At 49.8% G+C, this 27,004-nt stretch overlaps 1 protein-coding gene across 4 annotated transcripts in view; it reads left to right on the top strand.

The window, feature by feature from the left end:
• The first annotated feature begins 3,792 nt into the window (after positions 1-3,792).
• The window catches only part of Nav1 (neuron navigator 1), a 266,750-nt gene continuing 243,538 nt past the window's right edge, over positions 3,793-27,004 (top strand). For 3 of the 4 annotated variants that reach the window (XM_031383782.1, XM_031383771.1, XM_031383749.1), the window contains exon 1: positions 3,793-4,024. The gene's annotated coding sequence lies outside the window, so the exon portion shown is untranslated. The remainder of the gene's footprint in view (positions 4,025-27,004) is intronic. The other variant, XM_031383760.1, reaches the window with a different exon arrangement.

Here is a 27,004-nt window from a genome sequence, read left to right as displayed (position 1 = left end):
CTTATTGCCTCCAGGAGTGACAAACCTGCCAGAGCCAGGCTTCTTAAAGGAGCCCAGTTCTCTCCACCAGCCTCACCCCTACTTTCCTGGCCCTTAAAGGAACGCTCCTCTTCAAAGGCCATCTTTGGAAAAACACTGGCTCTCTGCACGTCTTACTTCCTGGATGGAGGGAGAGGCTCATCTTCCCGATAAGGCAGTGACTTGCTGGCTCTCATAAAACATCATTGCTATGCCAGCTTTCCCCACAGACTGCTCCTCCTGGGCCCTCCTTCACTCTAGCAATCAACATTAAAAGCAGGATCCAGGGCCAGCAGCATGAGGTCAGAGTGGCCAAGCACAAGGCAGAGGCAAAGCATTCTGGCTGCAGTGGAAGCCCCTTGCTGGCTAATGAACCAAGATAGAGAGGACCGGGTTAGGCATGGACAGACTTCGAGCTCTCAAAAATATCCTTTGCAGCACTGAGGCCAGAAAGAGTGAAGTGAAGGGTTGGGAGGATTGGGGGGGGGACCCAGTGCAGGGGTGGGAGCTGGGTATGACCTGGTGTGGGCGAGGACGGGGCTGGGTAGGAACGGGCACTTTGTGTGATTACTGCTCTTCTGCTTGGGTTTGGGTGGCACTGTCTAAGCCACACCCCCTTCTATGATCTCACTGATACCACAGCCTTGGTAGTGTGTACTGATGTCCTCTGGGTGGAATCCCACTTTCACTGATGAGCAAACTGAGGTGACTACTTCAGTAAGTAGCACAGGCCAGGCTTGGAGGGAATCATGTCCTCTACATCCAGACACAGTGTTTTTCCACTGGCTTAGGAGGAGGAAGTCAGAAGGTCCCTGGACTCCACCTCAAGAGCGCTAACAATGTTTGTTTCTTGCTGAAGAAAATGAAGCCACATACTGTCTTCGTAGCCCTGCCCAGCTCCTTGCAAAACTGCTCTAAGAGCCCTGAAAGAAGCAAGGAGGGTCAAGACTGCCCTGCAATGGGCCACAGGGATTGCAGAGGCCATGATTCTATTCAAATGCCCAAAGCCCCACATCGGGTGATCCCAGTGGCAGGACAATTGAACACTGCCTTTCAGAGCTCAGCATAGGAAGAAAAGATCCACCCCACCCCACAAAGCAATCAGGCTGTGGCAGAAAAAAAAGTTTGTTTTTTGTTTTTTTTACTATGCTGTCTGGGGCTTCCAATGCTCTTTCTCATCTTAGTCCAGGCCTGAGACTCAATGGACTGACCACAAGCTCTTTGAGCTGATTTTTAAAGCCCTGTTTGGCACACTGACTTTCATCCTTTTGTTAACAAACTGCCCTGAGGCAGAACTGGCGCTGGGCAGCAGAGGACAGAGAAGGGACCTGCCTTAGTGGGGTCAGCAGTCGTGGAAGCCACCTTCTCCATTAAGGAAACTGTGGCCATGCGTAGGTCCCCCACTGAGAACTGGATTCACTCTCCTACCCTTCACCAACCAATCTGCTCCCCACCCCCACCCCCACCCCAAACCCCAGCATCCTTCTGGCTCTTTCCATCTGACTCCATCTGCAGCCTTATCTTTACCTCTCATTGATTTTCATATTTAAGGAAAATCCATTTGTTTGATTCAGAACAACTGAATCATCACTGCTCAGACAGAAACCACTCACAAGGTAGGCAGAGGCCACTTATGGGTTGGACCCTCCCTTTTCTCCAAAGAGAACTCTATCCACTCTGGCTCCTGGCTGTTCCTCTCTGCCACTCTCACCTATGGCCTTCTTGGTAGCCTTCAGACACTCTGCCTGTCACCCCAACCAGAATCTTTCACAACCCATAGACACCCTCCTGTTTTTATGCACAAACTCAAGTTCACTGTTGGAGATGTGTGCTTGAGGCATTTGGAGTACAGTGGTGTTGGGGGGGGCACGGGAGAGAAATATTGATCTAAATGTAAGACTGAAATCTCACAAAGTATCATGTTGGCCTTCCTTTCCACTCTGGGAAACCCCCAAGGAATGATATCATGTTGACATTAACCAGTGTGGCTGCAAGGGCCCCACGAAGGTTCATTTTCTCTATGTGCTTCTGACGCTGATTTGCATAAGTTCCACAGTCTTTTGTCCTTGGGACTTCAGGGCCAAGAAATCCAGGAAGCTCTATTCCATGAGCACCAAGGACTCCATGTAACCCAAGCTGGCTTCAAACTCATGACCTCTTTGCCTTAGCCCCCTGAGTGCTGATATTACAGGTATGTGTCATTCATACGCAGTGATGTCTTCTTAAGATAAGCCACCCCTATGCAGACTGGGGGGAGACTCTGAGAAGTAAGAGGATTCCAATAGATGAGTGTCAACTTCAATGCAGTCTCTTAAAACTGTTCATTGAGGATGTGCTATCGCCAGGCACATGCATGTCACCTGCATTACCTTCTTCAAGCCTTCCAGCAACATTACAAGACAAGACCTACCATTGTAGGAAATTGAGGTAGTCCACAGGTAAAAGAACTTGTTAGATCCAGAGGCAGCAGACTTGGCGTGTGTGCCTTCAAAGAGCACACACCTTTAACCCTTACACACAGAACAAGGGGCTTGTCGCAGGCATTATTTTTGCAGCCTTCTCATCCCTCCAAAGGACAATGTACATTTGTGGACAAAAATTATATTCAATTCATTTCTCTGACTATCTGGGAAGGCCCCTGTCTAATGTCTACTTTCCCCTTATCCTATGACTCTGAGTGACTAAGTGGGGCCTCAGGCAAGACTCGTGGGCTCTAACCCTGACTATGCCCCGACCAGGGTGTTGGCATTTTGCTTTCTCTCCCAATCACCAACCCAGCACCTTGAAAATAAATCAGTCTTCCTGATTGTTGGCTGAAGCGGGAGGAGGGTAAGATGCTCCCACGGGAGGAGGGTAAGATGCTCCCACGCCGAGTCCCTGGTGGCAGGTGTCCCCTCTCACACGGAGCTTTCAAGCCTGAGCTAGGAGCACTATCCACCTGGTTTCTATCTGTGTACTTGCTGCGATCTGGAAGGCCCCAGGTCAGGAGGCGAGCGCCTTAAACTCAGTCCCATCTCAGCACTGAAGACAGCTGCACAAGGGTGTGGGTACGGTCGGTCTTGTCATTTCCCTTCTCCTTCCTCCTGCTTCTCTGGAAGAAGGGTGGGTCGAGTGGGGATCAGAAAGGTGGGCAAAGTTGGTTAACTGAACCTCTACTATTTGCTAGATAACTTCCGGGACTCCCCGTTACCTCTCACCCATGGGTCCCAGAGCAGAGGGTATATGACCCTTGCAGGGTTCCAAAGTGGATTGAAATGGATGGGTGGCTCCAGAAGCAGGTCAGGACTCTCATCGATCCATCTGCACCTTTCTCTGGAACAACTGAGGTAGTTAGAGGACTTGGGCCGAAGGACTCCTCCTGGAAGTGATGGTGGCGGGTCCTTCGGTAAAGGAAAGGCTCAATTGTGCTAAGGCTTCCTGTCCTGACAACTCCCGGCGTAGCCCCCGCCACGCAGCAGCCGCCTTTCTGCGGCCGGCCGGCTGGGGAGGCGGGGCAGGAAGGCTAACGCAGGAAAGGGTTACGGGAATAGCTTTCCAATGACAAAGTCTGGAAGGGACCCATGCCTCCGCCCCTCTGCGGGTTAAGCTGGCACAGTGCAGGGAGGAAAGAGAGGGCGATCCGCAGCCGGGCCTCCCCTCCCGCCCACCCCCAGCCGCGGGCGCTCCCGGCTCGGCCCTCCGCCGAGGCAGCCGGCGTGTGCCTAGGGCAGCGGGTCACCAGGCTCCGCCCCCGGCCGCCCGGCCCGGGGGACGGCACTTTGTTCAGGATGCCGCCTCCTTCCCGTAGTGGAGCGGGAGCCCGCGGCCGCCCTAGTGAGAGGCTGGAGGCCGGAGCGCGCAGCGCGGGCTGAGACTCGCGCTGGGAGCCGGCGGGGCCCCGGGAACCCCCGGGAAAGTTTCTGATCGCGAGGAGGGGACGCCCGGCACTGCGCTGCTCGGGCGATGCGCGACTCTGCGCCACGGCGGAGGCGGCGCGAACCCACAACCCGGGACCTGAGGCGCTCCGGTGAGTGGCCCGCACTGGGCGGGCGCGGCGGCGGCGCAGAGCTTGGCACATGAAGGGGCTGGAGTCAGCCGGTGGGAGGAGAGTTTGGTGCCCCAGGGAGGTTGCGAGCTGGCGCAGGAGAAGCGCGGGATAATAACCGGGATGCTAGTGACTTCGCCCGAGTGCCTAGACGCTGCCGGTTGGACCTTGCGTCTGTCCTAGGGTTGACAATGCGACCATCTGACTCCAACCCTCTGAGCTTCAGTTTCCTTCCTAAGAAATACCTGCCATTTAAAGTGCGCTAAGCTCCTGCAATCAAAAACACTAAATACTGTGTTATTACACACACACACACACACACACACACACACACACACACAGAGAGAGAGAGAGAGAGAGAGAGAGAGAGAGAGAGAGAGAGAGAGAGAGAGAGAGAGAGAGAGATCCTGACACACATAGTCAAGTCAGACCACCCCCCTTACCCCACTCTGTAGCTGCTAGTTAACTCTTCGAACATCCCAAGAGGAGGAGCTAAAGGAACAGGGAACAGCTGGGGCAGGTGACCTGGCTAGGCTGTTCCAGAAAATGTGTGCTGCCCCGCCACCACTACCATCCCCCTGCACGGGGGATACGCTGAGAAGCGTCCTCTTCAAGGCTGTTTCTTCTGGCGCCTGCCCAGGACGTCTGGGAGCAGAAAGAGCATCCCGGAGGCAGTGGGGGGCGGGGGGGAAAGGAGAAAAGAGAAGCTGGGAAAATGTGAGAGATGCTCACCTGAGGGTGCGGGTGCGGTGTCCGGGTTTTTTTGTGGTCTCTTTTAATCTTCAGGCTCTACTAAAACTGGCCATAGGATAGAGAGCTGGCCAAGTCTACTGATGGTATAAAGGGCAGGAAGGAACTGGGGCGGACCTGAGTGGTGAGTGGCTCGGGCAGTGCACTAGAGTAATGCCTATCCAGCAAAGAGAGTCCCTTGTCCCCCAGAGCTGAACACAGGAAAATCAGCTGGTGACTCAATGGGACTTTGTTAGGACGGTCGGAGAGCGCAGCTGGCGCCGGCTTAAGGGAAGTGCTGGATCCCCACTTGATAACACGCTGTTTATCTGGCTTCCTGTTTCAGCCATTGGGATACCATTGGCTGGTTCAAATTCAATGCTAAGAAGTCTGTGGCTAGTTCTCCCGGCAAAGGCAGTGGGCTCATGCAGACTTTTGCACTGTCACCTATTTAAATCCTTGGACCTTTGGCACCCCTGTCACTCACTTGTGATAGGGGGACTTCGCAGACGGTCACTCCAGAGATCTTGGCTTCTTCCCTCAGGACAAAGATACTCATTCCTCTGTCTTACTGACAGTTTTTCTCCTGCTTTGGTTGGCGCATCTTTCTACCCTGGGAAGAGAACGGCTGCAATACCGATGTCTCCTGAGCCGTACTTTACACAGGGGAGGGTTTCTAGATAAATTCTCTGTCAGCTTGTAGTTTCTCTGTCTGGGCTGTGCTATGGACTTTGGATGCGAGAACAAATAGTTCTTCGCCTTCCTTGCTCTGGTCTCTATGCTCATAAAGTTGATCCAGAAAGAGAGAAACTGCTGGAAGAATAGACAATTTTTTAATTCTTCAGCTCCGTGTGAGCCTCCAGGGGCCTTTACCTGAGGTTGCCAGGTAAGGGGGCTGTTGCTAATCTGAGGCCTCCAGAGGGTTGGTCTTAACTCCCCAGGAGGGAGGGGCAGGCCTTTGATTCTGTTTTGGATTTTAGACAGGTGAGAATCTTCACACAGGCCTTCCTTCCCCCTGTCACTCGATCTGGCCAGCAGACAGTAAGCCCTTTATAAATATTTGCCAACTTGATAAAGCTGGAAGGGAAAATCTCAATGGTGCCCAGAATCCACCCTCCATTTCATGCAAATGGCAGGCTAACCATTCTTTGAGAGTTGTTTAATTTGTCCATCTCCTGACACCATCCCATACAATAGTCTAGGTTTGGGTAGCTGGTAGCCCTGGTGAGTCTTGGCCTGAGGAAATGCCATTTGTCTTTTTACCTTGCCTAATCTGTCTCCTACCTCAACTTCCTGTGAACAATTTCCAAACTCCAAGGCCTCAAGCATGCTAAGCATAGGGCACTGGAACAAGCTGCAGCCTGGTCCTCTGTGCCTCCTTGGCCCAGTAGGAAAGAGTTCCAGGAAGCATGGAAGCATGTTTTCAAACCTGTTCATCTTTCATCCCTCCGTTTTTAGTTGATGTGACATCTCCCTCTTTTAAGGTGCTTTTTGACTCTTTACAGGGCTTAGCATAGGCTAGGCTAGCATTTTAAGAGAACCTGTGTCTCACCCCAACCCTGCTCCCCTCCCTTCAGCCCAGAATTCTGGCCTCCTGAAGGAAGGGCTGGGCTTCTGGCCACACAACTGGGGTGCTGCAGAGCCTGCCTGGGGCTCAAGCCTCCCCTCTCTTTCTAGAGGTCTGTCTCTTTAGTAAATGGCCACCTTGTAGGTAGATCTGTCTGTCTGCAGTGTTTGCATGCACAGATCTCAGCAGACCATCCTGAGCTGTTAACTGGAAAGAGAGAAGCAGAAACTCAGGAAGAGGGGGAGAAGAGCTGTCTCCTGCCACCAGCTCTTCTTCCTCGGAACACTGGGATCTAAGAAGTGTGGCAATACTTGGCAAACACTCCATCTTGCCGGCCCCCCTCCAGTTCCCCCCCCCACTCATATACACACACACAGAAATAATTAAAAACATTTTTAGTTCCCTTTTCTTTCTTTTTTTTTTTAAAGTTCCTTTTTAATAAAAAAAAATACAAAAAAAAAAAAAAAAGCATTACCAACGTTTTAAGTGGAAACACCCTCTTCAGTTGCTTGGGTCTAACTAATCTCCTCGGGAGGCTGACTCAGGCTTAGTTTCCTCCAAGGGGTCTGGGATTTTGCTTCCCCGCTTCCTGTGACTCCTAAGACAGAAGGGAGGTTGGATGGCTACGACCCAGACCAGTCTGTATGGCTCATGGATCTGATTCGGCTTCTGATGCGCACAGCCCGTGGAGCCCCCTCTACCACCCTCATCAAATCTATTTGCTCTATTTAATTTTAATATGAGATGTACTAATATGCATGAAAAATCAAGGGGTGCTGATGCGTGCGCCCGGAGGACTGTTAATAACAAGATGTTTCCACTTCAAAGGACTACAAGACTATCCTGATGGCCAGTCCTCTGATGTTCTGAAAGCTTTCCTAAATGGATTTGTTTCTTAATTTCCTTTCTGGATTGTTCTCTGCCGGTTTGTTTGTATGCCGATCTTATAACCTGCCGAATTTACCCCGGAGTGTTTACAGAATCTTATGTCTCTGAGGCCCCAGCAGCTATGATAAAGGTAGTTCTCCTTGTTTCACTTTGGTTTAGGTAGGTGATTTCCTTCCCCGCCCGATTGCTTGGGCTGTAACCTTCAGTACACTGAGGAGCCACAGCGACAGCAGGCATCCCCCTCTTGTTGTCTGTCTTAGAAAAGAGCTTTATGTCTTTCATCATCTAATATAATATGAGCCAGTGGTGTCTCATATTTGCCTTTTATCTTCTGGTAAAGATTTACTTCTATTTATAATTTTCTAATTTTTGTTTTGTTTTGTTTTGTTTTGTTTTTGAGACAGGGTTTCTCTGTGTAGCCCTGGCTGTCCTGGAACTCACTCTGTAGACCAGGCTGGTCTTGAACTCAGAAATCCACCTACCTCTGCCTCCCAAGTTCTAGGATTAAAGGCATGCACCACCACTGCTCGGCTCTAATTTTTTTTAATGTGAAAAGACACTGTATTGTACCAAATGCTCTTTTCTTCATGAACCATATGCCTTCTTTCCTCCCTTCATGTTGCTTATCTTCATGATGTTCGTTTCTCTCCTTCACTAAAGCCACCTTTGCATTCTGAGATAAATTATGCTGGAAGCTTTTCTTTTTCAATAATTTGCAATACCTGGACTCAGATAGGATGGTGCCAATTATATTTTCTTTATCATTGTGCTTGAAACGCTAAAAATGCGAAAATATATATAACATAAAATTTACCCATTTACCAACTTTTTTTTTTCTTTTGGGATATGGTCTCTCTCTCTAACCCTGACTTTCCTGGAGCTCTCTATGGAAACTCAATCAAATTCACAGAGATCTGCCTGCCTCTGCCTCCTGAGTGCTGAGATTAAAGGTGTGGCCACCAAGCCTGGCTTAACAACTTTTTTAAAAAAATATTTTTATTCTTTTGAGAATTTTATACAATGTATTTTTTTAAGATTTATTTATTATTATATGTAAGTACACTATAGCTGTCTTCAGACACACCAGAAGAGAGCGTCAGATCTCATTACGGATGGTTGTGAGCCACCATGTGGTTGCCCCTTAACAACTATTTTAAAGACAAAGAATAAAAAGAGGAAGACAGTATAATGGGCCTGGAGAGATGGCTCAGCGGTTAAGAGCACTAACTGTTCTTCCAGAGGTCCTGAGTTCAATTCCCAGCAACCACATGATGGCTCACAACCATCTGAAATATGATTTGATGCCCTCTTCTGGTGTGTCTGAAGCTAGCTATAGTGTACTTGTATACATAAAATAAATAAATAAATCCTAAAAAAAAAAAAAAAAAAAAAAGACAGTATAGTACAAACTGGCCACAAGATCTGATTCTACCTGCCCCAATCCCCAACTGCCACCATATCCAGCATATTTAGCCTCTCCTCCATGTACAGTTTAGTGGAATTAGATGCTACATATTGTTTGTTAATCACCACCACTAGCTATCTCTAAAGCTTCTTAATCCTCCTAACCTAAAAGCTACCTAGTAAAGATTAACTCCCAGCAGAGCATGTGGGCCCAGGCTGTGATCCCAGTACTCAGAAGGTGATGTAGGAGATGGAGGTTGAGTCCTGTCAGGGCTGTAAAGCAGGCCCGTATCTCAAAAAAAACCCCAAATAAGTAAAACTAAGTAATGAATAAAACCTCTGTTCCCCTCCTCCCATCTTCTGGCAACCAAAACGACATGTATTTATATCTATAAATTTGTGAGCACTTCTTTAAGAGTGACAGGGTTAAGATACTTCTTTTTTCTTGTCTTTTAGTCTCCCAAAACGTCCCTCAGTCTGGACATGACTGCTCAGATTAGACACGAGCTGATGATGTGCGGGCATTCCAAAGCCCGGCGTGACCCTCCTTTCCTCTAGTTGTCATCCTTCCTTTTGCTTTTCTCTTCACTTCATCCAGGGGATCTTTTAAACATTACTGATCTTTGGACCATCCCCAGAGACTTAGCTTCAATTAGTTTGGGCTATGGCTTCAGTACGTGTCATTTAAAATAAATCTCCCTGGGTAATTCTAAAGCCCCGTGAGGGTGGGGTCTACGAGTGGCCGAGCTGCTTTCCTGGCTTGGACACTTTCACTGCTCACCGCTTGCAGGGAAGCTGTTTCCTCCCATCTGCTGGACAGGACTGACCCACTTTACATCCCGTTACTAATTTTAAAATCTATTTACAAACATAGTAAATGGCATCTTCCATAGGATGAATGCTTTCAAAAGTTGCAAAGAGCATTAATTATGTAGTCTCACCCCCTCCTAAAATCTCCCTTCTAGTGCTCATCCAGAGACATCTCCGTTACCAGGGAACTCCTAACAACAACACCGAAATCAACTTATTTCCTAGTCCATAGTTCTGCTTTCAGAGTTCCCCTTGTATTAAGAATGTTGTGGTTGTGACCTTTACCTCTTGGTGGAAAACTCCACAGTGTTAGTGAGTATCATCAAAATGCACCCCCAAATCAAGCCACGCAGGGCAAGTGAAATTGCCTGCAATGTTGCCTTTTCACTGTTTGAAAATAGCTACCCTGGCCCCGTCTCTTTCCTGGTCTCACCAGCCCTTCAGACCATCATTGGGTGTGTTGGCAGGGATGTTCCAGAGAACACATATGATATGCTAGGAAAATTTTGAGCCAGCCTTGGAGTTACACTTTATATCTTGACTTAGTGTGTAAAGGCTAACACAATGAGTGTTCAGCAAATATTGAATTTGAAATTACAAGCTCCACATTTGCGCCATTATTTTTGTATTATCTTAGGCAGGCTGCAGGACCCGTTAGAGACTCGGTTTCTTCTCCATAAAAAGTGAAATGAGAATATCTAACTCCTGGAATGATACATTCCCAGCGCTCCTGATCTCAGCTGCGACCCTTACCCTGCATGCGGATGCACGCACCACACAGAGACGCTCTCAAACGTGTCGAGTTTGTGGGAAACAGCTAGGGAGTGACTGCGTGAATCGAGTCTATGGTAAAGGAGTGTGTTCAGTAACTGCAGATTCTTCTTCTTCCTCCTCCTCTTCCTCCTCCTCTTCCTCCTCCTCCTCCTCCTCCTCCTCCTCCTCCTCATGTCTACTTGGCACCCTTGGAACAAGCTACCGTTCATCCCTGCTTGTGTCCAGAACAGCAGTAATTCATTTATGAGTTTCCTAGTATAGGTGAGCTATAGGCAGTCCAATAGTGTATAACCTAGTTGGCAAAGTAGGGTTTTTACCCCCGCTCCTCCCCAATTTCAGATTGAAAACCTGAGAATTAGGCTCCCCAAGAAAGGATAAAAGAGAACCTAAAGCAACGAGAAGTCTTACTGTACCTTCTGCTCACTTTATTTTGGCATTATCTAATGTGAGGGAGTAGACTCCTAGCCTAGCATAGACCGCGTAGTCAATAAATTATTGCTGGAGTCAATTCCCGGTGCCTGTTTTCCCAGCTCATTGGTGCAGATAATTAAGTTGACTGGAAAGGAGAAACAGGGTTCCTGGTGGTGCCAAGACGCCAACTGTTCTCTTCTTGCTAGCCTTGAACAAAGGAGAGGCAGCTGAGGAGACACACAGAGGAGGGTACCCAGCCAGGACCATAACACAGCAGCTGCCTCCCCGTCTCTCCTTGGACGGTTCTGTGAAGTCGCCTGGCTTTTCTTGCCCAAAGCATTGGAGGGGTCTTGATTGCGTTGGGGACCTAGATGCTCCTACTGGATGTCTGTTGGCTCACACCCCCAGACCACTGAGCCTTGCACAACCTCCTGTGCACTGTGAGCTCTATTCAGGAGCTTTAAGAGGGCAGCCATGGTGCTTACCCCTGTTCTGAGTGGAGGCTGTGTCCTCAGGGTGCAGCCTCCCCCAGACCCCCCACCCCCCTCAAGGTTTTGTTAGAAAACTTTCAAACCAGCAGAGAAGGGGAGTGCAGCGAGCATCTAATGGCTGTTCTCACATTTTACTATCTGTACCCTCTTCCTCTTATGTGAGGAAGAAGGTGGAACCTCTTAGAGACTAGGTGTGTGTGTGTATGTGTAAAGAGCAATGTAACAAAATGTCATTGTCAAGTAAATTTAAACATTCACTGTTTAAGAATATATACAGAACCATTTGAGAATAATCGTTGGCATCATGACACTCCAGCCCTAAAAACTTAGCTGTGTTTCCTAAGAGCAGAGACGGGAGGCAGAGAGACAGGCGGATTTCTGAGCTCGAGGCCAGCCTGGTCTACAGAGTGAGTTCCAGGACAGCCAGGGCTACACAGAGAAACCCTGTCTGGAAAAACCAAAAAAAAAAAAAAAAAGTAGAGGGGGCTGGCGAGATGGCTCAGTGGGTAAGAGCACTGACTGCTCCTCTGAAGGTCCTGAGTTAGGATCCCAGCAACCACATGGTGGCTCACAACCACCCGCCTCTTCTGGTGCGTCTGACCAGGGGGGGGGGCAGGGGAGTGGAGCCCGAGAGCAGCCACACACATGATAACTCACAGCCATCTGTACAACTTCAGTGTATTCATACACATAAAATAAAATTAGTCTTAAAAAAAAGAGCAGAGACTTTCTCTTACGTACCTACTGTGTCTTAATCATACTCAGTAAAACGGGATCTAACAGGATTAGTTAAAATATGGGCCATTTCAGATCCCCAGGTTCTTCTCCAAGCACATAGAGGGCTGCTCATTTTTATCTTAATCAGCTGGCTGCTGTGTTGAGGCCTGAATTGAAGATTTATCTCCTGGAAGGAGGGTCAGGGTCTTTTCAATTGGGATCATGATAGCCTGGATGAAGAGCACTTGATTGATTGGCTGATTGATTGATTGATTTAGACAGTTTCTTACTATGTAGACTAGGAAGCCTTGAACTCATGGGGATCCCCTCCCCCCTTCAGTAGCTGAGACTATAGTCATGGTCAGCTGAGAGATGCTTTCATTTATATCACTCAATTCAATCTTTACAATAACTAGACCCTTCATTCTACTGGTAAAGAAATCACAGTGCAGCTAGGTGGTGGTGGCGCACGCCTTTGATCCCAGCACTTGGGAGGCAGAGGCAGGTGGATTTCTGAGCTTGAGGCCAGCCTGGTCTACAGAGTGAGTTCCAGGACAGCCAGGGCTACACTGAGGAACTCTGTCTCAAAAAAACCCCAGAGGGCTTCTTTCCTGGGAGCAGGGGGTAGGGTTGAGGGGTACGGGTATAGGGCCTGAAGGTATCTCCTAGGGATTGTTGAGATACACCACTCTGGCACAATCCTAGGCTGGGTGAACCTCGGCTGCGTTTATGCCATCTTCCTGGCACAGCCCTTTCTTGGGCCATGTCTTTTCTCTGTCTTTTACTAACACTGCCCTTCCTGCCGGGCGGTGGTGGCGCACGCCTTTAATCCCAGCACTTGGGAGGCAGAGACAGGCGGATTTCTGAGTTTGAGGCCAGCCTGGTCTACAGAGTGAGTTCCAGGACAGCCAGGGCTACACAGAGAAACCCTGTCTCGGAAAAAAAAAAACAAACAAACCAACACTGCCCTTCCTTAGGTGTACACTATTCTCTCTCTAGTGTATGATCCAAGGCAGGAAACCTCCTACCCCAAAGCTCATTCATTTGTTCATGGCAGCCCTATGAACTGGGCAGGTACCCCTTTCTATAGATGGTGAACACAGGCCAACTTGAACTACATAGTAAGTATCAAATCTGTCGAGACACACACACACAATCATATTGCTAATTTTATTCTTCCTGCTCACTTGTAACCCAGGTAGTCAAAGCAACAAAACTGGTTGTGTTTTGGGCTTTCTTTCTTTCTTTCTTTCTTTTTAATTTTTTTTTTTTCGAGACAGGGTTTCTCTGTGTAGCCCTGGCTGTCCTGGAACTCACTCTGTAGACCACTCTGTAGGCTGGCCTCAAACTAAGAAATCCGCCTGTCTCTGCCTCCCAAGTCCTGGGATTAAAGGTGTGTGCCACCACCGCCCGGCTCTTTTTTAATTTTTAATGATGAAAACAAAAATGTACCTGAAAGCGAAGCTTCTGGAAAACCCATTTGTTCTTCCCTGTCTTGTATCGCTCCTCAAACTTGACCTTAGCCTCCTGCCTGGTTTTGCGTTTCAAAGCTGGGTCCCTGAACACATCCTTGTTGACAACAGTCTTGTCCAAGGGGATCTCCACAGAGTACCTTGTGAACAGGAGGTGGTTGTAGTTTAAAACTTTCAGAAAGGACTTGATCTTGGATCTCTTGGCGATTTTCTTCTTGCTGTCACTTTTCGGGGATAGCGGTCAAATCCAGGCACCAGGGCATGCCTGTAAGGGTGGTCAGAGGTGCCACCATCAATGTTCTTCACAATGACAGCTTTGCATCTGGAGTAGCGTCCAGCCAGGACCAGCACCACTTTTCTGGGTTTCATGAACTCGCCCATTTCGATAGCAAGGATCAGGAATCCAGCAGAAAGAGTTGGACCCTGTTTCTTATTTTCTCATCAGAATTGAGAATAACAATTATACATAAAATTAAGCCTATGTCAGATTGACAACTCTCCTCCCGGCCGCCCCCCCCCACCCCGTCAGGGTTTCTCTGTGTAGCCCTGGCTGTCCTGGAACTCACTTTGTAGACCAGGCTGGCCTTGAGCTCAGAAATCCACCTCTCCACCTCCCAAGTGCTGGGATTAAAGGCCTGTGCCACCACTGCCTGGCCAGATTGACAACTCTTTAAAAATCTCTTTGTTAAAATGCTTAGCTAGTTTAGGGCAAATAAATGGGCCACTCCCATTTTACAGATCTACGCGGTCCAGCCTTGTGGTCACTCCTGGTCCCCTTTTAAATGCCGTCACAAACTTACCACACCACATCGGAAGCTGCTCCCCTCCCTCTTGCCTTTAGAGAAATCAGAGGCTTCTAGAGACATCTAGAAAGTGAGCACGTAGTCGGGTAGCTTTGGGACATGGATGAGAAGGACTGCCACGGAGCTGGCTGCAGACCTTGTGGTCTCTCTGCACCCACGCGCAAGCCTAGACAAAGGCCTCCATGTCTGGGGTGATGGGCAGGGGATGGCCAGATATCTGTGAAGCCAGAGCAGGACTGAGAACATGGAAGTTGCACATTCCAGTACATAGTAGGGGCTCAGGGAAACATTTACAGTTTGGTTACTCTGGGATCAAAGTCACCTTTAAACTCAAGGGAGGCAAAGCCAGGGCAGGAATGCCTATCAGTCCCCCTTCTCGCCCCCGGAGTGCCCGGGACCCAGACTTCCCTGGCAGTCTTGGAGGCCACCTTCTTGCTTTCTCTGCCTCTCTTTGATACTGGGCCTCTGAAGTGTGATTTTAGAAAAAGATGCACAGGCCTGACCTGGGGTCCTGTAACTTCCCCAACCTTCACTTTCCTCATCCAGAAGACAAGGGTGGCAGTACCTGATCTCCAGAATTGTGGTGCTCTAGGGAGGAGCTGCGCTCTGGTACAAAGTGAATGTTGGTCATGACCGTTGGCCCTGATCCATGCTCAGGGATCCGTGTTTCTATACTAACTAACAGTGGGCCCACAGAAGGTCTGGGTCAGACAGCCAAGTAACTGAACGAAGCCACTGTTGCATCAAGCATGCAGCCCCAGGCCTGCAGATTACTCTTGGGAGGATTTATTCCCAATGGGGTAGTTATACACCAGACATGTGGTGGGACAATGTTACCTTGTCATGGGGTCAGAGAGGTAGAATAGGAGAGCGCCCAGTGCCAGCTCTTGAGATATATGATCCCTCTGAGCCCACTGGGCTCCAGACTGTACTGTGTGTGGCTTGTGTGCGTGCGCGCTTGTGTGTGTGTGTGTGTGTGTGTGTTTGTGTGTGTGTAATGAGTGTGGCCTGGGGTTTTGTTTGGCAAGGCTGGCCCATTATCTGGTCCAGTCTGTGTCTCAGAGTATTACAAATAGCACTGGCTTCGGAAGGAGGGATCGCAGATGTGGCTGAGGCAAAGAATATGGAAAGGTGGGGGAATTTGAAACATTGAACTCCAGGCTTGTGGGCTAAAAGCTGACGGGTCCATCTCCATAACAATAGGACATCCGGGAGCATTCTGGATGCCTCTGAGGCGGAGCTCTGCCATACAAAGCTGGAAAGAGCCAGGCCCAGTGGTCCTGGGGCCAAGGTTCTGCTCTGTTTTCTTCCACCTGCATCCTTGTGGTAAGCCTGGACAGGGCCCTGAATAGGCCTTGCAAGATTCAAAGAAGGAAATGGGAACCCCCAGTTTCCTGCAGCTTTCCAAAAATCTAGACTAACTTACAAATAAAAGGGAAGGGACCCCTCTCTTTTTTTTGTCGTATTTGATTTTCATTTTAATCAAAATAAAATTTACCAACAGTGATGGGAACAGATCTTCGGTGTCTGGTTTGGTGTATTTTTGACAGGTCACTGCTCCAAGAGCTTATTTCCACCTCCCACCCCCCACCCCCACCCCCCGTCCCTTTCATCAGAAGATACCCAACCCCGAGCTGCGTCACAGTGATGATTTATTTGTACTGCCATAAATTAGCTTTGTCTAATTAATGAATTTCATAGGGACGATTAGTGGAATATGTTCTCGTTCGAGTCTGGCTTTTGAGCTGAGCAGATACTCCTACAGGTAAAAGCAATTTTTCAGTTCTGCGAAGTTTGATAGACGCATCCCTGTTGGGCTGCATGGTTCGGTTTGTGTTGTTTCTGCTCAGTCTCCCAGTGTGATCCAGTCTTGTCTCAGACTCATAGCAATCCTCCTGCTTATCTCTGTGCATGCTGGGATTGCCTAGGGGAGCGAGCACGTGCCTCGGCAATGTGCTTTTTTTCATTTCTGATAGGAAAGGACCGCTGCTTAGTAATAAGTTCCCTAATTCTACCACCGGGCAACTGTGGTACTTGTCAGGGTTCGGAGAGTTCAGATGCACTGCTGGGAAGATGGGCATGGTCTTTGTACTTGGGAGGATGCAGTCAGGAGAATCACAAGTTCCAGGCAAGCCTGGGCTCCACCGTCAGTTTGAGGCCAGCCTGGGAAACTCAGTGACATCTAACTAAGGGAGGGCGAAAGGGAGAAAACTAAAAGCTGTTGTGCCGGGCGGCGGTGATGAACGCCTTTAATCCCAGCACTTGGGAGCAGAGGCAGGCAGATTTCTGAGTTCGAGGCCAGCCTGGTCTATTACAGAGTGAGTTCCAGGACAACCAAGGCTACACAGAGAAACCCTTTCTCAAAACAAAACAAAACAAAACAAAACAAAACAAAACAAAAAAGCTGTGCAGGCGGTCCCCAGAGGAATCCTAGACGTGTTCGTGGTGACTTTGTTTCTAGGCCATCTTTCCTTCCTATGGGGCCTTCTGTTCTTTCCTGGACTGCAGCCACCTTCACCCTTGAACCTGCAGGTTCTCAGTGGAGGGGTCGTGTTTTCTCTCAACTTCACTGGTCTGTGTCGAGCTGGCACATGTCAACAGGCAGGGGTGTCTGTCCCTGCCTGTGAAAGACCAAGAGGCATGAGCAGGACAGGGTCCTGTTGGTGATGGAGGGGGTGGACACCCAGAGGGGGGCAGCTGGCTAACAGGGATATTGTCCCAGGCGGTGGTTACATTGACTGTGCTGGAACCAGCATTCAGCATGGAGTCTGATGCACGGGGAGAGCGTTTGATAAAGATATGTTAATGACTAATGGTCTGAAAAAGGAGAGCTGGGACAACAAACTCCTGGTCATACTCCTGCTATGGAAGGTCTGAGCTTGGGTAGCCCCACTGGGAGAGGGAGGGTGGAAAAGGTTTCACAAAGGAAAACACAGCAGGGTGGAGCCATTGTGGGAGATCTACAATGGCTGGAGAGCCAAGAGGCGGAGCTGTACTTTTAGAGACTCACTGACCTAGGAGTGGAACCCTTTTGTGCCCCCTGGGGCAGCTCATGCTGGCTTCTTTCCTCTTAGAATCCTCCTCTCTCAAGCCGGTGTCCTATCAGGTCCCATGGCCGCCATAACAAAGTAAAACTGGGTGGCAGAAGCTCGCCAGTGTATGGTGACGCCTGCAATCCCAACATGCAGAGGCTGAGGCAGGAGGATAGAGAGTTGGAGGCCAGCCCGGACGACCAGGAAAAGCCCCATCTCACTGGGGCTAGAAAGATGGATGGCGCAGCGGTTAAGAGCTCTGGCTGTGCTCGCTAAGGACCTGAGTTTGGTTCCTAGCACCCACATGGTGGCTGACAAACACCTGTAACTCTAGTGTCAGGGGATCCAATGTGTTCTTCTAGACCCCAGGCAGGCAGATGGTGTATATATACATACATACATACATACATACATACATACATACATACATACCTGCAGAAAAAGTCATACACAGAAAATAACAACTGAATATTCTTGATTTTTAACAATCTTTATTTACATGTATGTCTCTCCAATCCCAACAAGTAAGTCTTTAAAATAAAAAAAAAAGCTAGTTACAGTAGTGCGTTCTTTAATCTTTAATCCCAACAGAAGCAGGTCTACATAGAGAGTTCCAAGCCAGCCAGAGTCAAGTGGGGAAACACTGCCTCAAAAACAAACAAACAAGCTGTTTTGTAAAGTGTCTCAGAAAACTAAACAAACAACAAGATCCCCAAATCCAAGAAATTCATCTGTTTACGCCTTAGCAACTGAAAGTCTAAAATCAAGATAGCAGTAGGGCAGGGGCTGGAGGGCTGGCTCAGCATTAAGACCACTGGCCTTCCTTTCAGAGGACCCATGGTCAGGTTTCAGAACCTACATGGTGGCTCTCAACTGTCTGTACCTCCTATTCCAGAGGATTCAACATCCTCTTCTGGCCTTTGTGGGTACCAGGCACCAACATGGTACACAGATGTATACCCAGACAGAACACCCATACACATGAAATGAAAATAAATAAGTCCTTAAAAAATACTAGCCGGGCAGTGGTGGCACATGCCTTTAATCCCAGCACTTGGGAGGCAGAGGCAGGTGAATTTCTGAGTTTGAGGCCAGCCTGGTCTACAGAGTGAGTTCCAGGACAGCCAAAGCTACACAGAGAAACCCTGTCTCGAAAAAACAAAACAAAATACTAGTAGGGTCAGGTTCATTCCACAAAACCCACAGTGAAGAAGAGTCCCTTTGTGCCTCTTCTAGCTTCCAATGTTTGCCAGCACTTGGCCTCCCTGGTCTGCAGATCCATCACTCCAGCCTCCGTCTCCATCGCTATGGTCCGTCGCTATGGGGACCACATGGTTTTCTGTGGTCCTCTCACATTGTCTTACTGCTGTGTGTTTGTCCAAATCGCCCTCTGGTTAGTACAGAGGTCATATCGGGTGAGCGGCCCACTTCCTACCTCAGCAAGGCGACCTCATTCTGAGATACTTGGAGTTCAACTGTCTTTACTGGTGACACATTCAGTCCACCACCCAAAGATGCCACCACAGCTGGGTAATCCATTGTAGGTGTGATATGTTAAGCAAGTGTCAAGGGATATTTTTAGCCTGGGATATGACTGATATGTCCCATGGGACAGAATTCATATAAATCTTTCTGGGTCTCTTTCTTATAAAATGGACCTCAGGTTCTCCCCACAAGTAGAGCCTGTGACTCTGCCCTCTGAAGTTAGGGGTCCAGGGCACTGGGAGAGTGGTGGGGCCCCTGCACATGTAGACATCAATCAGCAAGGAAACCAGGTTAGAACCCAAGAGACCCTTTGACGCCGTAACTCACCTGCGAGCTCGGGTTTCTTGTCCTGATGTGGAGTATCATGGAAAGCCGGTGTCCTCCACCACAGTCCCTGTGCCGTGGCCCCTTCCTCAGTGAGGTCTACAAGGAGGGAGCCACACTATAAATAGCACCCCACGTCCAAAGTCCTTCTTCCTGGGCAGGAAGCACTGCGGTCTAGTGGGAAGGAAAAACGTGTTTCCGGAAGAGAGGCCAGGAAAGAGAGAGAAGCCGAGTGGGGGGCAGGCCCAGCTCAGTTCCCGGGTGCTGGAAGGGAGGTGCAATGAGGTCAGACCAGCAGGTGTAGGCAAGGGTTTGATGCCAGCTTCTGGCTCTGGCGTGTGACCCTGACTGGGGCCCGCCATTCAAGAACCTCCCGAGAATGGTCAGTGGAAAGAGACCCTTACAAAGACTTTAGGCTGGAGACTTAGGAGGCCAGGGCCAAGAGAGATTTGTTAATGCTGCGTCCATTCGCTCGCTCACTGAATATTTGTCATTTTAGGATGAGGTAGATGTTCATAGCAAGTAATGGGAGGTACTTTTTGTAAGAATGGTTGGTAAGGCCGGGCGGTGGTGGCGCATGCCTTTAATCCCAGCACTTGGGAGGCAGAGGTAGGCGGATTTCTGAGTTCGAGGCCAGCCTGGTCTACAAAGTGAGCTCCAGGACAACCAGGGCTACACAGAGAAACCCTGTCTCGAAGGAAAAAAAAAAAAGAATGGTTAGTAAGAAGCCATTGATCATGTATGTTAGGCACAATAGAGGCAGCTCAGGGTCCTAGGAGACAGGAGAGGGCAACAGCGGGAGAGGCAGGAAAGGTCCCGGGAGATGGCTTCTCCTCCCGGGCTTGTAGGAATTCAGTCAAGCCCAGGGAAGGAAGCTGGAGGCTTCCAGGTGGGAAGGGAGATGTGGAGACGAGAGGGTGGGAGCGGCTGAGCAGTATCTCCACGCTTTCCTTTCTCCTGGCTCTCTCGGGTGCACACCTCGAACTGTAAGTGAGTCTACAGAGCAGTACTTATCCCTCCACAGATCCCTGATGGATCTCAGGGGCCTTTGCCCCTGCCTAGCTAGAAGAGAGGACATCCTCCATTGCCTGTGTAGAAAACATGGGGATGAGGTGACCACGCTCAAAGGCCGGTTCATTAAGAAGCCCCGGAAAAGCATCTATCTACTCGGAAGAGCCAGAGGCCTGATGGGAGGATTCTGTGGTGGCAATTATCGCCATGAGAGCTCAGGGCTGTGGGCTCCTTTCTAGCGCAGAGGGCATCAGAGTCATCCAGTGACCCTCCGCTCCGATTCCTGGCTCTCCAGCCCTCTGTGATGGTGCCAGACCACAGGCCCCCGTAGTGGCTGTTTCTGTAAGAAAGCCCTAGAAAGTCCTGGTATCAAGTTCAGATTCCTCTGCATTCCCACGGCACCAACAGTGATGTTGAAATGCAATATTTCCACCCCCATCCTTCCAACCAGGGTGGTTTGTGATTAGAATCCAGGCAGGATCCCAGGGCCTCTGAGGAGCCTGGGCAAATCTCAGCCCAGTTTCCTGTTTTATAGAATAGTGCACAGTGGTCCAGGAAGGAAAACAAAAGCTTGGCATGTGCGCTCATCCAGTGTCCCTTAGCGTAGCTCCTGAACATATCCTATATCCCCTATCCTGGTGACCATGTGCCCAGCACAGAGGCAACCCTGGGAGATGATTAAGGCTTGCTTTCAAGTTGTCCACCCTCCATGGGGAGACCACACTGACTCCACCTTCTCCCCAGCACCTTCCTCTGCTGGTGATGACTTGCCAGCAGATATCTCTTCATCGTCCCAGTTTCTACATGAGTTCGCCGAGGCCCACTTGCTCACACCACTTACACTGGGAAGAACGGGCCACTGCCCAGGAAACCGCTGGCTGCGATCCAGTCCCTTTACTGTAATCATGTTGAGAAAAGGCAGGCATGACTTTGCTTCAGCAAGAATTGAAAGATGACGGGAGGAAGGAAGGAGGCACCAAGGTCATTTCTATGGCTCCTGTAGAAAGACAAAGGACACCTCAGAAGCTGAAGAAGAGATGCTGTCTCTGTGCCATGCTGCTGGGTACCTGAGATGTTGTCGCTGTGCTGTGCTGTGCTGTACCCAAAAGGCTGTCTCTGTGCTATGTCGTGTGGTACCTGAGATACCATCTCTGTACTGTGCTGTGGGTGGGAATGGAGCCTTGTGTGAGGCATTCAAAGGAGGCAAACTAGGCTTCCAAAAAGAAGCAAATGAAAAAACAACCAGCACCAGTAAAGAACCCCGGATGGATGGCTTAGTGGTTAGGAGTTCCTGATACTCCTCAGAGGTTCTTGTTTGCCTCCAAGCACCCACATCAGGTGGCTCGCAACTGCCTGTAACTCCAGCTCTAGGGCATCCGGCGCCCTCTTCTGGCCATGCACAGAGCTTACGCTCACCTATCATCTGCATACACGCACCTAAAAATAAAATGTGATAACAATAACCTCAAGCCAGTATCAGAGTAAGGAGGAAACAGAACTGTGTTTCTAGGCTTCTGACTCTTCCTAGGTGTGTGTGTCTGACTTATGTTTGTGGCTTTGAATATGCCATGTGCCCCTTCCTGTCTCTGAGCCTGCATCTGTAACAGGAGGCTAACTCTAACCTAGCTCACTGGACAACCTAGCTCACGGAGACTGAGTAAGATCGTCTGTACAACAACACACTTAGCTTAGCGCCTGGCTTGTGGAAACCGGAGATTATTGACAGATGGTAGCACAGGACAAGACACTGGACCTTCTGAGAGCCAACCCTCCTCTCTGTAGGTTGGGTTTCCTCTATGGTTCCCTTTGGGCCTGCTGAGAGACTGTGGCTGCAGATGGCCTGGCACAGGATGAGTTCTCAGACGATGAACGCTTCTTGCCTTAGGGACTGCTTGCAGTTCCTCTTTGGAGTGACTAGAAGCAGATCCTCACCCTCCAAGAAGCCCACACTGTGGCTTTCGAGTCTCTGTATGGGGAGGGAGGCTTAGTGTTTTCCTCTGGCAGAGGCAGCGTCTCGGTCAGGAGAGTCTTAAGAGAGATGACAGTTGTTGTAGCCAGATGAGGGCTTTCACAGAAGGTGTGGGAGCACTGGCCTCCTCTCTCCTCCGTGGGTTTGGTTTAGAAGTTGTCAAGAATCGTACTGTGTCCTTCCACTTCCTCTTGAGCAGGGCCTAAGTCATCTGGCACTGACTGTATCATAAAGGCCTGGGAAAGAGATGCTGGAAAAGGAGATAGGAAATCTCCTTCAGCCTTTGTCTGTCTGTCTTTGCATCATTCTGTGGCTGCCACTAGAGGGCGCAGTTGCCCAGCGCAACCCACAGGATTCCCACGCCCTGCCCTCCTCTGCAGCAGCCAGCTGGCCCCTGCGTCATTTGGGCTGGGAAAAGTAGTCAGGCTTACCCACTCAACTCTACACTAGATGAAAGATGGGGGATGAGAGCCTCGGGTGGGGCAGCTCTGCACTGTATGGGAAAACTAGGCGAGCCGAGGACTTTAACGGACTAGAGAGCAGAGCTGGATCTGTTCCCCTCAAGACTCTGATTCTTGTCATGGGTTCTATCTACAGAACTACCCCGTCCCACAAAAACAAACAAAAACAAACAAACCTAAGTTTTTCTCTTTATTCTCCTTGACTTCTGGATATAGAGCCCATCAGATATGTTGGGTAATTTCGCACAGGCTTAGATAGTATTGGTTGGCAAAAGCAAACTATCAACGTTGTCTAGCCTGGCTGGCTGTTTCTGGAGTCTTCTATTCTTGCGGTTACTGGGTCCCAAAGCCAGAGCCAGCTTTGTTTCCCCTATCAGCACAACCCTCCTGTGTGGCTCTGCTAACTTGCCCACTGTAAATGGACATAACCCGCCCCAAACCACCATTGGCTTAGCCTTGGACTTCCTTGACTGATGACCAACAGAACTCCTGAATCTGTAGTAATTTGGCGGAAATACAGGAGGAACAGGGATACGTCTAGGACCCTGGTTCCCTGTCAGATCTTGGCCAAAGTGTGCCTGGAGAAGCAACGATTTAGTGAGACCCTCTCACTTAGCCATTCGCATCTCAAGCTGCCATTCCCACAGGCGGATACTGCTGTCTCTATAAACCCGTATCTGGAGTCATGTAGCTGTGTTTTTCTTTCTCTCTCTGCAGACCCTCTCTTTAGGAGTGGAGGCGCTGCAAAGCACTCTCCGTGGTCTTCGTATGGTCCACTGGGGTCTTTGGTTCTGTGCCCTAAGCTGGGTCTCCCAGGGCACTGAACAGTGGTGGACAGAGCAAGTTGCTTCCTATCCTAGGAGCCACAGAGTAGGCAGTGGGCTCGGGGCAGGGGAGGCAGGGTGCATGAGTCTAGCATTCCATAGGCTGCCCTATTGTATGCCTCAGTACTTGCTTTTTTCCAGGAATCCTACACAACTTTACCTAGAATCTTGTCTGGGGTCAAGCTGGAGTCTTTTCATCCTGCCCCTTCACTCCCAGAGACCACCTAACAGCACGGGCTAGACCAAAGCTTGCCTCTGCACCGCAAGGGCTCCTCTAGCAGAAAGATGAGAGTTCTTCTGAGCTCCTTCTCCTGACTTTACACAGATGGGGTTAGCAGACAATCTGGTTGCAGTGTAATATGGTCAGGGAGGATGTCCTAGATGCAGCGATATTTAATATTAGAGGATATGAACAGGACGATGAGCTGTCTCCTAGTCTGGATGATAACACAGGAAGAGATGAATCGGCAATCATACCCGGGGCCACCCAGAGGCAGGGTGTGGTGCCATCTATCTGACTTTGCAGCCAGGGTCTGCTGCCTACTATCCATGACTGTGAATGAGAACTCCCAGTGCTTGCCAAGACTGAACGTGTCTGAAACTGGCATAGAGTGGGCATTATATAAGAATTGACTTATTTCTCTTTCTTCTGCCTCTGTTTCTGGGCTTTTCTTCTGGGACCTTCATCCCTAGGCTTTGGAAGTTCCCCAGGGATAGAGATGGTCCTCCCGACTTCAGGCCAAGCCCTGCCTCTCCATGGTAGGCTGACTTAAGGTCTAGGGTTGTGTCCCTGGCGTGTCTCAGGATCTCCAGGTCTTGATCCCCAGACTGGGAGTTCTCTGCAGGTAGGGGCTGTGTTTCTTATGCAGGCTCTTATGCCTAAGTCAGTAAACACAGCTCTGGCATAAGATGTTCAATGTGGAAAACAAAGGTCCCCGCTCAGTATAACCAATGAAATTTGAGACTCTGCATTGCATTGAGCGGCCTCTTGCTTATGAAGGTACCTGGTGGTTCTCAGGGTGTTTTGCTAAGGTTAAGTATGTCCCAGAACTTAGGTCCTTGTAGACAGAGGGTGTTTCTGAAGTGCAGACATCTGGAAGGCAGATGTAGAGTGGGCTGGGAGGAGTGAAGTCCTGGAAGACTTGAGATTCCAGGCCCCATGACTCACTCCCCGTTCAAGGCCACTCCTCAGCAGCTGGGCTGCCTAAGGCCCGAGGCCTGGGCTATCTGGAGTTATCCAGCCAGGTGTGGCTGCGCAGTGGTCTCCGGCCTGGGGCACAGCTGTCTCTCAGCTGGATAGGACCAGGGAACTCCTGACTGGGCACTCTCTCTATGCCATATTCTCAGAGGTCCCGGGTTCCACTGAGCACAGCCGAAGGCATGCTCTTACAAACAAACAGGTCACTGTGGGGATATGTGATAGAGAACGTGACAGCTGGAATGGCGTTCCCAGGGTGTGTGTGTGTGTGTGTGTGTGTGTGTGTGTGTGTGTGTGTGTTTCCTGGCCTGGGAGCAATGGAGGTGAGCAGATTTGGGGCAGAGGTGTGTGTAAGAGGGGTCTGCCTCTACTGTTTGTCATATCGTCAAAGCACTGGAAAAGGGGTGGGTTCTGAGGTCCGCACCTTGGTCCAGATCCCGGATGATGGCGAAGGTGATTCAAAATTTGTGTGACTATCATTTTCCTCTTTAGAAAAGTAAGGCTAACCACAGCTCAGGGTGAAGCCCAAGGCCAGCGAGGTCCTGTGAGGGAGCTTGGCAAGCAAGTCTTACAGGGATAGATGATAGTTAGATTTCGGGGTGACCAGGGCCCTGATTAAGCTGTTCTTGGTCTTGTTAGTGAAGCCCTCAGGGAGGAGAGTGAGGTGGGGAGCGACAGACTAATTAAGGACTAACAAGAGAGACTGAGGGCATACCCATGCTTAGCAAGCCTACAGTGTGACATTTATGGCACTGAAAACAGCCAGGTCCCCCGAGACTTGTCTGTCAGCAAAGCTCTGTTCTTCACGGTCACAAATACGACCTCATCCCACCCTCACAACCGTCCACTGAGACGGGAGCTGATGTTCTTGTCTGGTAGACGGAGTATCCGAGGCTCTAAGAAGCAGAAGCATGTATCAGATACAGAGTCCCCAAGTGGCCACGTCAGATGGTGGCAGATCTACAGCTGATTCTAGACTCTGGGTTCTTCATGACCTCAGGTGTAGAGAGGTCCTGCAGGACTTGCAGCAGAGACTTAGGGTACCACCACCCCATCAATGTTAGAGTAGGAGTCTCAGGGGATGGTCCTCTGGCTCAGTTTCAGCAAGTTTCCCCAAGCTGGGCTATACTACAGAAAAGTTTGTTGGGGCCTGTCCTCGTGAGAGGGCTGGCTCAAGGTGAGCCCCTCCCCCTCTAGCAGTTCTGCTTGGACCTTCCTCCTTGCCCTCTCCTATAAGAGGGGAGTCGAGTGCTTTCCCTTCTGCTATACCAGAGGACCACGAGGCGAGTGGCTTAGAGGACAGGAATTGTTCTCTTACAGCCCAGTGCATCGAGAGCTCAAAGGGTGTCACTGAATAAAGTCAGAGATAGTTCAATGGTGTAGCACTTGCCTAGCGTGGCATAAAGACTTGGGTTCCAGCCCCAGCAGTGAAAATGGAAATGAGACAAAATTCAAGCTATCTGTAGGGAGTATCCTTCGGGATCCTCAGGAGAATCTGTTCAGTGCTCCTGCTGGCTTCCACAGGCCGTAGCTTCATCCACCCATGTCCCTCAGAATCAGTAAGAACCGGACCAGCCCTTGACCTGCCATCCCTCTGACTGCAGCAGACAGAGGCTCGGATTTGTCAGCACATGTGTGACGTGTCAGTCTAGGATCTGCTCCCCATCAGGGGCCTTCCCACATCTGCAAAAGCCCTTTTGCCATTTTCGGTGGCACCCACAATTTGAACAATGAAGAATGAACATCTTTGGGATTTACCATTCTACCAAACAGGGGAAACTGACGGTCCCTATCCTAGTGTCAGGCACATGGGTATTGCTATCTGCGTAGATTATTTTTCCTTGTTGCTAGGACTAAATGCTTAACCAAAAGTAACTTTGGGGGGGGGGGGAACGGTTGTTTTGTCTCAGTTTGAGAACATGTAGACCATCATGGTGGGGGAAGTCACACTGGTGGGAATGGCGTATGCCTGTGGCAGAGGAAATGTGTGGTGACTGCGTTATAATCCTGGAGACATTTCAAATCAAACCATAGCACTATCCACTACTACATAAGGCCCTCAGCACTTTTTAAAAGCTAGTTCTTAGTAACACATTTCCAAGCTAAGGAGCTAGAGCCCTAGTTTCTGTTGGCTTCCTCCCTGTGCCTCAGTTTCCTCCATTGTCAAAGGAGAACCCCCACCCCCACCCGGCACTTGGCAGTTCACACGCCAGGCTCCGGAGGCACACAAGGTTTCCCTTGTGCTGTGCGCAGGCGGCTGCCAGCCGCGGGCACGGGGCCCGGCCTACTGCTATCCCAAGGACACAGTATTCACCCAGATCACAAGGGAACAGAAGAGCCCCTCTTTTGAAGGGCAGAGAGGTTCCAAGCAGACCACTGCAGGAACTGAACCCTCTCTGTGGGGAAGAATCGCCTCCCTTGTCAGGACGGAGCACCATTTGAAAAGAGTTTTACAATCATTTTTATTAGCAGAGCTCCTGATAATTGCTGGGCTATCGCCCTGCCCGCTATCTCTCTAGGGGAAACTGAGGCCCTGAGAGTAGGAGGCAGGACCGAAGCCCACATGATAAGCTACATTTGCCCTCCAGGGAT

This window comes from Mastomys coucha, unplaced genomic scaffold (genome assembly GCF_008632895.1).
Source record: "Mastomys coucha isolate ucsf_1 unplaced genomic scaffold, UCSF_Mcou_1 pScaffold1, whole genome shotgun sequence".
NCBI lineage: Eukaryota > Metazoa > Chordata > Mammalia > Rodentia > Muridae > Mastomys > Mastomys coucha.
Note: the sequence above shows the minus strand (reverse complement) of the source record. Positions and strands in the feature narration are given on the sequence as shown.